Source organism: Arachis hypogaea, chromosome 16, assembly GCF_003086295.3.
Source record: "Arachis hypogaea cultivar Tifrunner chromosome 16, arahy.Tifrunner.gnm2.J5K5, whole genome shotgun sequence".
Taxonomy (NCBI): Eukaryota; Viridiplantae; Streptophyta; class Magnoliopsida; order Fabales; family Fabaceae; genus Arachis; species Arachis hypogaea.
This window is the reverse complement of record NC_092051.1, coordinates 60,502,389-60,508,100: the sequence shown is the minus strand read 5'-3', so window position 1 is coordinate 60,508,100 and position 5,712 is coordinate 60,502,389. Positions and strand designations below refer to the sequence as shown.

The 5,712-nt window shown below is 41.4% G+C and overlaps 1 non-coding gene across 1 annotated transcript; it reads left to right on the top strand.

Moving 5' to 3' along the window:
• Nucleotides 1-5,277: 5,277 nt before the first annotated feature.
• Nucleotides 5,278-5,381, top strand: LOC112759985 (small nucleolar RNA R71). The gene has a single exon (XR_003180444.1). It is a non-coding gene; the product is annotated as a small nucleolar RNA R71 (small nucleolar RNA).
• Nucleotides 5,382-5,712: the final 331 nt, after the last annotated feature.

Here is a 5,712-nt window from a genome sequence, read left to right as displayed (position 1 = left end):
ATTCCTTGTTTTCTCTTAGTTGTCAGGAAACAATTTGATTTCTCCTTCTTCTCTTAAATGTTGCTTCATGCTTTAAGATTCTTGTTTCCTTTCCTGCAAAGAGTGATGAAGTTGCTTGCTTCTCAAGCACTTGAGTGGTTAGCTCAACTATGTGTGGGTAAGTATCGGAGTTTTAGGTTGGTGTGTGAACACCAAACTTAGTCTCCCACTTACTTCTATGTTCTTTGAATCCTTGAGTTCTCTTGGAATGAAGTTAAGGGTTTTAAGCATTTCTGTGACTGCTTAGAATGGTTGTTCCTTTCATATAATTCAAAGGTTGTTGTGTTCAGTTGATCTTTATGGTGGAACACCAAACTTAGAGTCACACATTCCCCTTTGAATTATTGATCCATGAAGTCATTGGTTGGTGTGAAACACCAAACTTAATTCTTTGCAATGCACAGAAACTACTTCACCCTTTTTATTGAAACAAATAAAAGAAACAGCAGCAAGGTATTACCTCAGGTTGGGTTGCCTCCCAACAAGCGCTTCTTTAACGTCATTAGCTTGACGGTCAGCTTCCTCAGTTGAGGTGATATTTAACTTTGTCCTTCTCCTCCACATCTCCCAAGTAATGTTTGAGTCTTTGACCGTTCACAATGAAGGTTCGTTGTGACTTTTCTTCCATGATTTCTACTTGTCCATATTTGGAGACCTTGGTGACAAGGAATAGTCCAGACCATCTTGATTTTAGCTTCCCTGGAAATAGCTTCAGCCTAGAATTGTAGAGCAATACTTTTTGTCCTTCTTCAAATTTCCTTGGGGCTATGTTGCTGTCATGCTTCTTCTTTGTTCTTTCTTTGTAAATTTTGGCATTCTCATAAGCTTCAGCTCTGAATTCTTCCAACTCTTGAATTTGCAACATCCTTCTTTCTCCAGCAGCTTTGCTGTCCAAGTTCAAAAGTTTCAAGGCCTAGTATGCCTTGTGCTCCAACTCCAGTGGCAAATGGCAAGCTTTTCCGTATACTAGTTGGTAAGGAGACATTCCAGTTGGTGTTTTGAAAGCTGTCCTATATGCCCAAAGAGCATCATCTAGCTTAATCGACCAGTCCTTCCTTGAAGTTCCCACAGTCTTTTCCAGGATCCTTTTGAGTTCTCTGTTAGATATTTCGGCTTGCCCACTTGTTTGTGGATGGTATGGTGTGGCTACCCTGTGTTTGACTCCATATTTTAGAAGCAATGCCTCTAATGGTTTGTTGCAGAAGTGGCTTCCTCCATCACTGATGATTGCTCTTGGAACCCCAAAACGGCAAAAAATGTGTTTTCTGAGGAAGTTCATGACTACCTTATTATCATTGGTTGGAGTTGCTATTGCTTCAACCCATTTGGAGACATAGTCTACTGCCACAAGAATGTAATTATTTGAGTATGAGGAGGGAAATGGTCCCATGAAATCTATCCCCCATACATCAAACAATTCAAGTTCCAGAATGAATTGTTGTGGCATTTCATTTCTTCTTGGTAGGTTCCCCGCTTTCTGGCATTCATGGCAGTGCTTCACTAATTCTTTTGCATCTTTGAAGATAGTGGGCCAATAAAAACCACACTGCAACACCTTAGCTGCTGTTCTTTCTCCTGCAAAATGCCCTCCATAAGTGGAGCCATGGCAGTCCCATAAGACTTCCCTTCCTTCTTCCTTGGATATGCATCTTCTGAGTATGCCATCGGAACATTTTTTGAACAAGTATGGTTCGTCCCAGATGAAGTATTTGGCATCATTTACCAATTTCTTCCTTTGATGTTTGTTAAATTCCAACGGTAAACTCCCAGTGGCCTTGAAGTTTGCTATGTCTGCAAACCAGGGTGCTTTGTGAATTACCATGAGTTGTTCATCAGGAAAGTACTCATTTAAATGTGTGCTTTGTGTGCTTCCTTCTTCACATGGTATCCTTGATAAATGGTCTGCCACCTTGTTCTCTACACCCTTCTTGTCTTTGATTTCAATGTCAAATTCCTGCAACAAAAGAACCCATCTAATAAGTCTTGGTTTAGATTCTTGTTTAGCAAGTAAATATTTTAAAGCTGAATGATCAGTGAAGACAATGACTTTAGATCCAATGAGATAGGATCTAAATTTGTCAAATGCAAAGACTATTGCCAAGAGTTCTTTTTCAGTGGTTGTGTAATTCCTTTGGTTAGCATTCAAGACTTTACTGGCATAATAAATCACATGTACCAAATTGTCTTTCCTTTGTCCTAACACTGCCCCAATAGCAAGGTCTGATGCATCACACATCAATTCAAAAGGTAAGTTCCAATCAGGTGGGGCAATGATAGGTGCAGAGGAAAGTTTTTGCTTCAAAAGTTCATAGGCTAGCATGCAATTTTTATCAAATACAAAGGGTGTATCAGAGACAAGCAAGTTACTCAAAGGTTTGGCTATTTTAGAAAAGTCTCTAATAAACCTTCTGTAAAAACCAGCGTGTCCCAAAAAACTCCTAACTGCCTTGACATTACTTGGTGGAGGTAGTTTTTCAATGATTTCCACCTTAGCTCTGTCCACCTCCATGCCTCTATTAGAGATTTTGTGGCCAAGGACTATTCCTTCTGTGACCATGAAATGACACTTTTCCCAGTTTAATACTAGGTTAGTCTCTTGGCACCTCTTAAGCACTAAGGCAAGGTGGTGGGCAGCTGGGAAAAGAATCCCCAAACACAGAAAAATCGTCCATGAAGACCTCAATAAATTTTTCAATCATGTCCGAAAAGATGGACAGCATGCATCTTTGGAAAGTGGCAGGTGCATTGCACAATCCAAAGGGCATGCGTCTATAAGCAAAAACTCCATATGGACAAACAAATGATGTTTTCTCTTGATCACTAGGATCAACTACTATTTGGTTGTAGCCTGAATATCCATCCAAGAAGCAATAGTAAGCATGTCCGGCAAGCCTTTCAAGCATCTGATCCATGAATGGGAGTGGGAAATGATCCTTTCTGGTGGCTTCATTGAGCTTCCTGTAGTCTATGCACATCCTCCACCCAGTGACGGTTCTTGTGGGTATGAGTTCGTTCTTCTCATTTGGCACCACAGTTATGCCACCTTTCTTGGGAACTACATGGATGGGACTAACCCATGGGCTATCAGAAATGGGGTAGATTACCCCTGCCTGCCATAACTTCCTGACTTCCTTTTGTACCACTTCTTTCATGACGGGATTCAATCTTCTCTGAGCTTGAATGGAGGGTCTAGCATCCTCTTCTAACAAGATTTTATGCATGCATATGGATGAACTTATCCCCTTTAAATCAGCTAGGGTCCATCCAATGGCATCTTGATGAGTTTGCAGCACCTTGATCAATTCTTCTTCCTGTTCTTGGCTCAGGGCAGAGCTAATGATAACAGGGTGACTCTCATCACTACCCAAGTATGCATACTTGAGATTAGGGGGCAATGCTTTGAGCTCAGGTTTTGGTGCTTCCTTTTCTTCTTTCACTCTCTCTGGCATGCTTAGCATGGTTGTGTCAGCACCCTTGATATCACTAACTTCAATATCCTTGGTGAACTCCTCCTCTGCCACTTCCTTTATTATTTCCTCAAAAGTTTCTTGTACTGCAATGTCCACTACATCAACCCTCATGCATTCCCTTAGTGATTCTGATGGATAGCTCATTGCCTTGAATACATTAAACACCAATTTCTCATCATGTAGTCTAAGAGTGAGTTCACCCTTTTGTACATCTATGATGGCTCCAGCAGTAGCTAGGAAGGGTCTTCCCAGAATTATTGAAGCTTTGGCTTCTTCCTCCATATCTAACACCACAAAATCAGCAGGAAATATAAATTCTCCCACTTTCACCAACAAATCCTCAACTATCCCATGAGGGAATTTAAAAGTTCGATCTGCCAATTGGAGGGCCATTCTTGTTGGTTTGGCTTCCTCAATCTTCATTCTTCTCATCATTGTTAGCGACATCAAATTGATGCTGGCCCCTAAGTCACACAAGGCCTTCTCCACCATGACTTCTCCTATGATGCAGGGGATTTGGAAACTGCCTGGGTCCTTCAATTTCTGAGGCAATTTGTGCTAAATGATGGCACTGCATTCTTCAGTTAACAACACAGTTTCCTCATTTCTCCAGCTTCTCTTCTTGGTCATTAATTCTTTTAAGAATTTTGCATAGAGTGGCATTTGCTCTATTGCCTCAGCAAAGGGAATGTTGATTTGAAGCTTCTTGAAAATCTCCAAGAACCTGGAGAATTGGCCATCCTTTTCACTTTTCATCAAACGTTGAGGATAAGGTGCTTTAGGTGTGTAAGGCTTCAGGACCTCTTTTTCTTTTTCTTTTGTTGCAGACGGTGTACAAGATTGTCCTTGTTCTTTGTCTTTCACATTTTCCTTTGCTTCATCCTCTGTGGTTTCCCTTGAGATCTCCTTTAGATTCTTTCCACTTCTGAGGGTTATGGCCTTACATTCTTCCCTTGCAATAGCCTTGGCAGCATGAGAACCGCTTGTCCCAGGGGCTTGCTTAGTCAAATACAAAATTTGATTTTCTAGCTTCTGGATGGCAGCTCCTTGGTTTTGCAAGTTAGAATTTACTTCTTCCTTAAAAGCTTTCAATTCAATTATGTCTTGACTCATGGTTGCCATCATTCCTTCTATCCGGTTTAATTGATCTTGAAATTGTTGGTTTGGATTAGGTTGGGTAGGTTGATTATTTTGGCCATGATATGGTGGTTGGGAGTAAGTGTTTTGTGTGGCTTGGTATGATCTTTGGTTGGAGTTTTGGTATGTGGAATTGTTATGTTGGTTGTGGTTGTAAGGTTTGTGGTTTTGTGGTTGGGTTTGTTGGTTCCCCCACCCAAAGTTTGGGTGATTTCTCCAGCCTGGGTTGTAAGTGTTGGAATGTGGATCATATGATTGCCTTTGTTGGTTTCCCACATAGTTGGCCTCTTCCCAATCACCTCCTTCAATGCTTACTTCCTCTTGATCTTGTGTGTGTATTGCAGCCACTTGCTTTGTTTCTATTTGCCTGGTAGGCTCGGCTAGTTGCTTGGCAAACACCTTGTTTTGGGCTAGAATTGTATCAACATGGTTCAGCTCCATGACTCCCTTAGTGTTGTGCCTTTCTAATGCATAGTAGTACTCATTCTCAGCTACTGTCTCAATCACTTCAATGGCCTCTTCCACAGTCTTTTTCCTGTTCAATGAACCTCCTGATGAATGGTCTACAGCCTTCCTTGATTCATAAGAGAGTCCATCATAGAAAATATGCAATTGCACCCAATCATGGAACATGTCTGGTGGGCATTTCCTTGTCAAGTCCTTGAATCTCTCCCATGCCTCGTAGAGAGTTTCACCATCTTGTTGTCTAAAAGTTTGAACCTCAGATCGAAGCCTATTGACCTTTTGTGGGGGGTAGAAACGTGCCAGAAACTTGCTTTCCACCTCATCCCATGTTGTTAGACTCCCTCTTGGGAATGATTCCAGCCACTTAGCTGCTTTGTCCCTAAGTGAAAATGGGAACAAAAGCAGTTTATAGGCATCTTCCTGGACTCCATTGGACTTTACAGTGTCACAAATTCTCAGGAATTTTGTGAGATGTTGGTTGGGATCTTCATTAGCACTCCCACCAAATGAACAATGATTCTCCACAAGTGATATTAGCTGTGGCTTGAGCTCAAAATTGTTGGCCTGAATGGGTGGTTTCTGGATGCTACTACCACAATTC